This window comes from Papio anubis, chromosome 3 (assembly GCF_008728515.1).
Source record: "Papio anubis isolate 15944 chromosome 3, Panubis1.0, whole genome shotgun sequence".
Classification (NCBI taxonomy): domain Eukaryota; kingdom Metazoa; phylum Chordata; class Mammalia; order Primates; family Cercopithecidae; genus Papio; species Papio anubis.
The window spans coordinates 78,684,686-78,696,399 of NC_044978.1; the positions used below are offsets into that span (position 1 = coordinate 78,684,686).

Below are 11,714 nucleotides of genomic sequence, written 5' to 3' on the forward strand. Positions count from 1 at the left end.
TCACAGCTTGTCCCAGGACTAACCCTGAGGGTCAACAGGAGGGATAAAGCATCGCTACAGATGGCCTAGCTCCTCCTTGTCCAATTTTCCCCTAGTTGAAGGAGAGTCCAACCAGAGTCCAGAAGAAAGTGCCCTTAGTGCCCTATCTAGTGCCACAGTGAACTGGACACAGAGGATGGAGAGCAGACATGCAACCAAGGTCAAAAGCCAGGAGCGTGTTACAAAGCAAGCCAGCTCTGGCAAAGGGGGCTAAGGTACTGTGAACCCAAAATATCTGAGACAGGTCTCAGTAAATTTAGAAAGTTTATTTAACCAAGGTTAAGGACACACCCATGCCACAGCCTCAGGAGGTCCTGATGACATATACCCAAGGTGGTTGCGATACAGTTTGCTTTTATACATTTTAGGGAGATGTGAGACATCAATCAATATGTATAAGATGTACATTGGTTCAGTCAGGTAAGGCAGGATAATTCTAAGTGGATAGTGGTGAGGGCCTTCCAGGTCATAGGTGGGTAAGAGACAAAAGGCTGTATGCTTTTGAGTTCTTGATCAGCCTTTCACTGAATACACAATACACAGTGTATTCACTGAATACACTGGCTCAGTGAATCTGCATTTTTACATATACAGGGCAGAAGAAGCAGTCAGATATGCATTTGCCTCAGATGAGCAGAGGGATGACTTTTTGTACCTGTGAAGATAAGCTGTGAAATTCAACAGAACTGTTTTAGGGCAAAGATCTTGAGGCCTACAATGAATTTCCTCGTGGGCAAATTGTGAGGGAGGTAACTCGTATTCTTAGCTATCTTATTTAGGAATTAAAATAGGAGACAAGTTTGCCTGATGTAGTTCCCAGTTTGACTTTTCCCTTGGCTTAGTGATTTTGGGGTCCCAAGACTCATTTCCCTTCACAGTACAAAGTCCAAATGCAGGAGATCAATGAATTAGGAAAGCCACAATTAAAGTAACTGGTGAACCAAGTACGAGCTGGACTGGAGAAGTTCCACTGACAAAGGGTACGTATCTGGGACAGCCTTTTCTATAGACTGATGGGGCATTTAGAGCACGAATGAGTGACTTGGAGTTTTGCCTCCAAACTCCAGCTAGTGGTAGTGTGAACCCTACTACCACTGACAAACTTTTCTGATATTGACTCCCAACCTGACTAGAAATGAAGGGTATTTCTCATTCTTAGATTTTTCCATCAGGACACTCTACAAATTTCGTTTGGAAGTCTAAGATCATTTGTCACACTCTGGACATCAAGCTCTGTCTGTTGCCACCTGAGTGGTTGGGACTTACCTGGCTTGGGCTGTGACTAGACTGCTTCATCCTGTTGCAGTTGAGTGATACATGCAAAGAGTCAGAAATGTGACAAAACTTCCAAGAACAGGAGAGGGCATATCACGTCTTGTAAATCATGAAGTCTGTGAGTAAAAGTCTTTGTGCATCACGTTCTGAATATAGATATTTTTGGAATCTCAGAGGTGGTCATTTAGATCAAATCAAAGTAGAGTTGACCTTCAAACAACATGGGTTTGAACTGTGCATGTTCACTTGTATGTGGTGCCTCTGCCACCCATGAGACAGCAAGAGCAACCTCTCCTCTTCCTCCTCCTCAGCCTACTCAACACGAACACGATGAGGATGAAGACCTTTGTGATGATCCACTTCCACTTACTGAATAGAAAATGTATTTTCTCTTCCTTATGATTTTCTTAATAACATTTTCTTTTCTCTAACTTACTTTATTATAAGAATACAGTATTTAATACATACACCATATAAAATATGTATTAATTGGCTATGTATGTTATCAGTAAGGTTTCCAGTCAACAACAGGCTACCAATAGTTAGGTTTTTGGGAAGTCAAAACTTAGACTCAGATTTTCAGCTGCACAGGGGTTGGCATCCCTAATCCTCACGTTGTTCAAGGGTCAATTGTACTATTTTTTGCCTAAAGTAGTTATGTAAAAACTACTGGCAAAAATTTTATCAGAGTTGGTAGTCGTGGATCCATGATATAAGAAGATATTCATGAAGGATCTGAGCAAATCCAGGTATGAAAGCTCCGTAATAGATTATTCAGAGAATATGGGAATATTCTTAGTATTACAAGAGGTTGATGTCCTGAAGGACAACTGCACGTGGACTTTTCCTTTTCGTGTATGCAACTAACTCCCTCACTCAGTGCATATGGACTTTCGTTGACTTTTTGGAAGGAAGGATATATCTCAGCACCCATTTTCCCTTCCTAAGAGCACCTTTATTTCATGTAGGGGAATTATTTCTCCCAGGGATAAGCAGTCTTGGTGGCACTAAATGTGATCGGGACCTTTGCCTTTCCCCCAGCAAAGAGTGTGTGATTTCATTTGGCACAATAGGAACTTCTCTCCTGGTACTTTGAATTGCCAGCAAGCTGAATTAAGATAAGGAAGACAACTTTTGAGCTTTTCATTCTAAAGAGAAGCCGAGAGTGGATCCTGCTGGCTAGATATCTGGTAGCTATTCTAAGACTTGTTTTGGTTCTTTGGTTGTCTAACCTCCCATCCACTCTGAGAGTTACTACAAAACTCCCGCTGCTTCTTGTTAACTGCAACAAAAAGAATCTCAATTGATATGCCCTCTGCAAAGTAGTATACAATTAAGGCATGGCTGATGTCTGCTCTTGGACTGACTTGGTTTGTGATTCTGAGAAACTAGATTAGCCTCACTGAGCCTTAGCATCTTCACCTGTAGAATGAGAAACAAAACCCTCCTTCCAAGTTGTCAGTGGAATTAAGTGGGTATTTATGTGAAAGCCTCCTAGCTTACCTGCAAAGAAAATCTGTGAATTTCCCTGTCAAAGTGCTTCATTAACAATGAAAAATTAGGCTGGACGCAGTGGCTTATGTCTGTAACCCCAGCACTTTGGGAGGCCAAGGCAGGTGGATCACAATGTCAGGAGTTCGAGACCAGCCTGGCCAACATGGGGAAACCCCGTCTCTACTAAAAATACAAAAGTTAGCTGGGCACAGTAGCACGTGACTGTAATCTCAGCTGCTTGGGAGGCTGAGGCAGGAGAATCACTTGAACCAAGGAGTCAGAGGTTGCAGTGAGCCAAAATCGCACCACTGCACTCCAGCCTGGCGGCAGAGTAAGACTCGGTCTCAAAAAACAAAACAAACTATGAAAAATTGGTCATTTGGCTAACGATGCCAAGACGGAGTGTCAGGCAATCGTTTAAAATCAGAGATTTTGTAAGAAAGTTATACTTAATAGTCAAAATACATTTCCCCCTTATTACTGTCCTTGGCAGAGGTCAGAATTAGATTTTCATGGGTATATGAATCCTAACAATACTTCTTCTTTGTTGGCAATAAAGGTAACAAAGTTTCCTATATGAATATTTAAGAAAAGGGCTTGGCATGGTGGGTTTGGGAGATGAGGCAGGAGGACTGCTTGAGGTCGGGAGTTTGAAACCAGCCTGGACAACAGAGTGAGACCCTGTGTCTATAAAAAATTTTAAAAATTAGCCAAACATGATGGTGCATATCTGTAGTCCCAGCTCCTTGGGAGGCTGAGGCAGGAGGATTGCATGAGCCCTGGAGTTCCAGGCTGCAGTGAGCTATGATCACACCACTGCACTCCATCCTGAGTGATAGAGTGAGACCCTGTTGAAAGAAGAAAGGAAGGAAAGAAGGCAGGCAGGCAGGCAGGCAGGCAGGCAGGAAGGAAGGAGGGACATCTCTGTTTACAATCCTGCTTTACATAAATGTTACTTTTCCATCTGAAATAAGGAATAGACAATACCAGTTTACCAAAAAAATAATTTTTGCCAGACTCCGTCTCAAAAAAAAAAAAATAATAATAATAGTAATTTTTTTGAGCACTCGTATCTCACAGAACTGGCCTTTTCCTGGAACAATTAGAATTGTACCTGGAAGGTTGCACTGTCTCTGGCTTACCAATGCTTTGTTTGGGTTAATATGCTGTAGGAGCTTCAAATCATATGTGAATTCTTGCTATTGACCAGGAAAGTAAGAAAGCAAGTTGGCTTCTTTTGATCACTCTCCTAAAAGTGAGAATTTTAAAGTCATGCATTGGTGTAACAGTAAATTTTTAAAACAAAGAACAGTAAAAAGTATCCTATAAAGGGACCCAGCTCCGTGCTAGATAACACAGAGCAGTGGGTCATGGAGCCTGCTTGTGCCCTGCCCCACCTCTGCTCCCGCTCCATCAAGCAGGAGGAGAAGAGCATGATACAAAACTGACCTTCTTTACCTGTGATCCACCTGGACTGAGTGAGCACATTTATTTATGAAAATGTTGGCCGGGCGCGGTGGCTCAAGCCTGTAATCCCAGCACTTTGGGAGGCCGAGGCGGGTGGATCACAAGGTCAGGAGATCGAGACTATCCTGGCTAACATGGTGAAACCCCGTCTCTACTAAAAATACAAAAAAAAACTAGCCGGGCGCGGTAGCGGGCGCCTTTAGTCCCAGCTACTTGGGAGGCTGAGGCGGGAGAATGGCGTGAACCCGGGGGGCGGAGCTTGCAGTGAGCCGAGATCGCGCCACTGCACTCTAGCCTGGGAGACACAGTGAGACTCCGTCTCAAAAAAAAATAAAATAAAAAAAATAATAAAATAAAATAAAAAAAATAAAAAAAGAAAATGTTGGCAGTGGGGCAGTTCCAGCCAGGCGCAGTGGCTCACACATGTAATCCCAGCACTTTGGGAGGCCAAGGTGGGCAGATCATGAGGTCAAAAGAGCAAGAACTTCCTGGCCAACATGGTGAAACCCCGTCTCCACTAAAAATACAAAAATAGTAGCCGGGCATGGTGGCACGCGCCTGTAGTCTTGGCTACTTGGGAGGCTGAAGCAGGAGGAATTGCTCGAACCCAGGAGGCAAAGGTTGCAGTGAACCAAGATCGCAGCACTGCGCTGCAGCCAGGCAACAGAGCGAGACTCCGAGGAAAGAAAGAAAGAAAAGAAAGAAAAGAAAGAAAAGAAAAGAAAAGAAAAGAAAAGAAAAGAAAGAAAAGAAAAGAAAAGAAAAGAAAAGAAAAGAAGGAAGGAAGGAAGGAAGGAAGGAAGGAAGGAAGGAAGGAAGGGAGGAGAAAGGAAGGAAAGGAGGGAAGGAAGGAAGGGAAGGAAAGCAGGAAGGAAGGAAAGAAGGAAAGAAGGAAGGAAGGAAGGAAGGAAGGAAGGAAAGAAGGAAAGGAAGGAAGGAAGGAAGGAAGGAAGGGAAGGAAGGAAGGAAGGAAGGAAGGAAGGAAGGAAGGAAGGAAGGAAGGAAGGAAATGTGCGCAAACTGAACAGTCCATAGGTCCTGGCCAAAGGGGAAAAATGGAAAAGCCCAACTACTGCTTTAAGGCAACATTTTTCAAAGTGTCATGTGAGATTTATTCTGCAACCAAATCATCTTGAAACTGTATTTTTTTAAAAAAGCGTATATGTGCGATTCACCTTGATTCAAGGAACCAGAATCTCTGCTGCTAAGACCTTAAGAGACTCTTCTGCTGAACTCAAGTTTAAGAAACACTGTCCTGGGGACCTCAGAAATCTAATTCCTTGCCTTCTCCAATCTACCTTCTAGTCAGGAGAAAACTAGAAGAAACAATGCATTTAGTAAATAATTATAGATTCAGTGTTATGGGAGCTAAAATGCGAGAGAGAATTCTGGATGGAAAGGGAGGCTCAAGACACTCTTATTAATTGCAAAAATGTTTTCCTCCAATAATATAAGTCTCACTTAGTGGTCATCACCTGGCCACTGGAAGCCACCACAGAACATTTTCCCCCATAAACAGCATTGATCAGCACAATGATTTTTGAAATTTGAATTATCTATGAGCATTTTAAACATAAAAAGATATGGAGTCCTTCCTGAAAAGTCAGATCGGCAATAATTGGTTGTCACTGAGTAGTAGACGCCCGCTTTAGATGGGTATTTGGAGTTCATTTTACAATATCCCTAACATTCTCTCTTCTCCCCAGTAGGATGAAAGTGTCACTTGACATTTATCAATAAGCTTATGCTGGTTTTGTTGCTGTTTGATTAAGAAGAAAGTAAAAGAGCAACACTAGAAAGATGGCGGAGCAAGAGCAAAGAAAAACTCCTTTGGTTCCAGAAAATCTCCTGAAAAAGAGGAAGGCTTATCAAGCCCTCAGAGCCACCCAGGCGAAGCAGGCAGTTCGGCAAAGAAGGAGCAGAGGAAAGGAAAAAGACTCAGATTTAAACGACTGGAATCATTCCTACATGATTCCTGGTAGCAGAAACGTGACGAGGTGTGTCTCAGATGACTAGAAGTGAAACCCCATGCCTTGGAATTGCCAGATAAACATTCCTTGGCCTTTGCTGGGCACATAGAAAGGATCAATAGCATGAGTTTACTGGTGCAGAGAACCACTGCAAGACTTCGCCTAAAGAAAATTTTTAGTGGTGTCTTTGTAAAAGTTATCCCCTAGAACCTAAAAATGCTGCATATAGTGGAACGTTACGTGCCCTGGAGATTTCCAAATCTGAAGTGTGTCCGGGAACTCATTTTGAAACGTGGACAATCTGAGGTCAAGAATAAGACCATCCCTCTGACACACAACACAGTGATTGAGGAGCACCTGGGGCAGTTTGGCATCATTTGCTTGGAAAACCTCATTGATGAAATTGCCTTCCCAGGGAAGCATTTCCAGGAGATCTCATGGTTCTTGCTCCCTTTCCACCTCTCAGTGGTCCATCATGCTACCCAAAATAGAGTGGGCTTCCTCAAGGAGATGGGCACACCTGGCTATCAGGGTGAACGCATCAATCAGCTCATCCGCCAGCTGAACTAGACCCAGGTGCCAAACTGCAGTAAATTTTTATCAATGAAGGGGAAGCATGTGTTTTTGTGTTTTGGGGGGAAATTTTTACTGAGTATCTTCAGAGATTATTTCCTGCTTTATCTTCAAAAACTAGAAAGGAAGGGTCAAAGGAAAGACAGTAGCTGGCCAGCTGTGGTGGCACACATCTGTAATCCCAGCACTTTGGGAGGCTGAGGCTGGTGGATCACCAGAGGTTGGGAGTTCGAGACTAGCCTGACCAATATGGAGAAACCCTGCCTCTACTAAAAATACAAAAATTAGCTGGGTGTGGTGGAGCATGCCTGTAATCCTAGCTACTCGGGAGGCTGAGGCAGGAGAATCGCTTGAACCCAGGAGGCAGAGGTTGCAGTGAGCCGAGATCGCGCCACTGCACTCCAGCCCAGGCACCAAGAGTGAAACTCTGTCGGGAAAAAAAAAAAAAGACAGTAGCTTATGTTCGTGGCAGGCACCTCTCTTCACAGTCCAGTTCCAAGGAAAAATTCCAGTGTTTTCTACATTGGCTGCCGCCTCATCTGAAATCAGCACATTCCATGGAAGAAGGCATCCTGCTTTGTTGCATCTTCTACCCCATGGTTTAATGTTGGTAAATGAGTAACTCTAGCGTCCATGCAAGTCTCCCTAAGACTCCTGCAGCAGTCAACCAAGCCCAGGGACATAACTGAATCTGGAGATTCCTAGGGCCTTGTTTTGAAAAAGACTTGAAATACACATAGGGAGAAAGGCACAAAAATAAATGTTCACTTGTCTCTGTGAAGAAGAAAAAGAAGGGGAAGAAGAAGGAGAAGGAGGAGGAGGAGGAGGAGGAAAAAGATTATCATTCTAGGGGTTGTCATTCATTACCTGCATGGCCCTGCCCCTGGAAGCATTTGAGTCTGAAAACTCTAGCAATGTTGAAGGAACCCATAATCCCAGCCATCCTGACCCCACTGTTTGCAAAATCTAGACAGATGTGGTTGCTTTGTCAGAAACGTAGGCTTTCCATTTTGTATAACTTTGCCCAAGCAGCATTCTTTATCAAAACTCTTGGAGTGCAATTCAGAGGAGGCATTTGAATACATAAAATCATCTAGTCAACAGAGGGGGAAAACACTACCTCTAAAAATGTCTTCCAGCATGTTGAAAAAGCACTCAATTTGGGGACAAAAAGCCAAGCCAATACTGACTGCACAAACAATAAGGTACTTCCTTTCAGATCAAGTAAGACATGCATACATAGGAAAATTTCAAAATAGGGTTTTCACAATCTGCTAGTGAAATAATTTATGAAGTATACATAACATTTTACATTTTATAAAATGATATTACACTACTCCTTTCCATGTTCACAGCAACCCTGCAGAGGTTATGTTATTATCTCATCGTGTAGATTAGGACTCTTCTATTTAGTAGTGAACTGATTTATGTAAGGTCAAATGGTACTAACCACTACTAACCAGCAAAGCTGGAGTCAGACATAGTTCTTTTGACCTAAATGTATTTTTCCCTCTATTACAAAGCAACCACATTCCATTATTTGCCTTTCACTATAATTTCAGAAATATATTCATAAAAATAAAGCCAGAAGGGATATAGCACTGCAAATCATACTAACCATCAAGAGACATCTCACATCCCAGACACTCAGATCTTTATTTCCCCCAAACAAAATGGAGAAATAAAAAGATAACTACTTTAAACAATTCTTCCTGTTCAGGTTTTAAAAGCAATGTTTTTGTTTTTATGTTCTAGATGATTAGTCAAGATATTTACTAGAGGCAGTGAAACGTCATCGAACTACTTATGCTACATCAAGTTCATGGAAAATTTCAACAAGGAAGTGTGTATGGACATAGTCTATTAAAGCTGAAAGAGATTCTAAAATTGTGTAACTTGATTCTCTTATTTCTAGATGAGGATGCAGAGCCCAGAAAAATGGCATTAATTCTAAAGCTGATGTGTAAACCCCCAATCTCCAAAACCCTAAGAGTGTACATTTCTCATTAAATTTATTTCTGAGTTCATCTTTTTTGTTCATATTGTAACTGTGTTCTTTTCCCCCTTCATATTTTCTGTTTGGGAAGCGATTTCTTCTGTAATAATTGGCCTGTTAGAGTTTGTTTTTTTTCTGGTGTTCATCTTTGTATAAGAGCTATCGTTAAGTACTATGTGGTAACTTGGTGGCAGTGAAACCACCACTGAAACCAAAATCTAGGGCCTTGTCCATAACATGCTACAAATGAAGATACAGTCCTCTTCGTCCAATCTCTCCACACCACTTCATACACAGTCTCTCCTTATGCCGAATCTTACATTCAGTCTTGCTGCCCTCTATATATGGGTTTATTGCATCTGTGTGTGCTCCTATACAGTTTGCATGTGTGTCTGAAAAAACCATTGGATTGGGAGGCCGAGGCAGGCGGCTCACGAGGTCAGGAGATTGAGACTATCCCGGCTAACACAGTGAAACCCCGTCCCTAATAAAAATACAAAAAATTAGCCGGGTGTGGTGGCGGGCGCCTGTAGTCCCAGCTACTCGGGAGGCTGAGGCAGGAGAATGGCGTGATCCTGGGAGGCGGAGCTTGCAGTGAGCCGAGATCACACACTCCAGCCTGGGCGACAGAGACTCCATCTCAAAAAAAAAAAAAAAAAAAAAAAAAAAAAACCATTGGATTAAGAATATTCACGCTTTAGTTTTTGTTTTGTTTTGCTCATCTCTTTTCTTCTTCTCACACTCTAACAATGATGTCTTCAAACAGTAATTAACTTTCTGCTTTTCTCTCTAGCAACTCTTTTTTTCACAGACTAGAGTCCCTCAGGCTTCAAACTCCAGAACCTTCACCTCTTACCTGGATTCCAGTGATGCTATAGTAGATTTCTAATCTCTGCCCACCTCTAATGACAACATCTTAATTGCTTTTGTACTTGGACATTGTTCTTTGAATTCACAATTTTTAAAGTTAGTAGTTACATAAGCAGAATATGCATGTACAACAAAAGAAAGAAAGTAACTAAACATATACTCTAAAGAAATCAAGGTGGCCAGGTGCGGTGACTCACACTTGTAATCCCAGCACTTTGGGAGGCCGAGGCGGGCGGATCACAAGGTCAGGAGTTCGAGACCAGCCTGGTCAAGATGGTGAAACTCCATCTCTACTAAAAATTCAAAAATTAGCCAGGCATGGTGGTGGGCACCTGTAATCCCAGCTACTCAGGAGACTGAGGCAGGAGAACCACTTGAACCTGGGAGGCGGAGGTTGCAGTGAGCCAAGATCGTGCTACTGCACTCCAGCCTCGGCAATAAGAGTGAGACTCCATCTCCAAAAAAAAAAAAAAAAAAAAAAAAAAAAAAAAAATCCAGGTTTGGCTAGGAAAAGGTAAATAGCAGAGATAATATTTAAGTTGGAGGAAGAACCTCATGGAGAAGAGCCACCATTCCAGACACAGATAACAGAAATCTGGACTTTTACACGACAGACAATTATTTTTACTTTAGCTAAGCTACTGCTACTTGAGCTCTTTCTATTACTTATCTCTGAACCTAATTATAGCTAAAATGTTGGCTTCTGTGGGCCATAAAATAATAATGGCTAACATGAACGGCTTATTTATTAGTTTCCAAGACAGGTGTGAAGAACCGAACATCTATTACCTCATTTAATCTTCATACAACTCTCTGAGTTGGTTGCTACTCTCATTCTCACTTTAGATGAAGTTTTTTCTTTTAAAGCACCTGGTTCAGGGTCCTAGAGTCGGAAAGTGATTGAGCTGGGATTCCACTCTTAACCACATCTCCATTCTTCTTCCTCTCACAGATACTTCAAAACAACATATAGACTGCTATGTTATGACATTATAAACCACTAATCTGTTAGATAAACTGACTTTCTAAAAAGACTTTCTAATTACTTTATTTCAGTTACTGAAGGATCCAGTGAAAAGAACAAAGATCTTTTCACTCAGGGCCCAGATGCAGCCGTAGCAGGGTTTTCTTTCCCTTACCTACTGAATTTAAAAACGTCCAGGCCTGAGGATTTTTTGTAACTGGTCTTTCAGATGTAAATAACAGTGTTTACCCTCTTGTATCACATAAAGATGCTGAGAGAATTTGTTTTATGGTTCAGAGAAGTATTGAAGCACAACTTTTCAATGCTTAAGGTAATTTTTACCAGTGAGGAATTGCTTCTGTCTGTTTGCAATGTGACCTGACTACGGTGGTCTATAAATTAGGGCTGTTTATTATTAGTGGCAAAAAGGAACTCATCCCAGCTGAATCAGGCCCTTTTAAGGAGATTTCCAGGAAGCCCCATCCAATGACATTCCTCATACATCTTACTGATTGTCCACCTATAAATGCCAGGAAAGTTTAGAAATGCAGCTTGGTATATGGCTATCATTAGCCTGGTATATGGCTGTCCCAAATACAATCTGTTGCTAAGGTAGAGAGGGAGGAGAGACTGGGAAGGCAACCAGCAGTCTCAGCCAAAAGAATAACCCCCATGGGTAGAGCACACAGACACTTCACTGTTGACTCTGCTTACCCTACATCTAGACCTTCACAGGGGTGTGGATGGTTTCAACCAACATGCAACACAACACACTTTTATCTTTTGAAGGTCAGCGTATCAGGCAGAGAATAAGAGAGTGAAGACCCTGGAAGATGCTGGAATGTGTGCTTCCAGTTTAGGAGATGATGGGCTCTTTTATTCATCTAGTTGGACTTCTTTTGAGTATTGATTGGGGTAACAGTTTTGTTATTAGAAAAGGGAACTTTTTCACCTTGGTTCCGATGCTGCACTGAAAACCTGACATTTTTATTCTTTTTAGATGGCCCTACTGAAAGCAACACAAGGAAAATACTTAGCATGTAAATCCCTTTCTTTTTCATCTGAA

At 42.0% G+C, this 11,714-nt stretch overlaps 1 pseudogene; it reads left to right on the forward strand.

Moving 5' to 3' along the window:
* The first annotated feature begins 5,275 nt into the window (after positions 1-5,275).
* Positions 5,276-7,030, forward strand: LOC101000020 (annotated as a pseudogene).
* Positions 7,031-11,714: the final 4,684 nt, after the last annotated feature.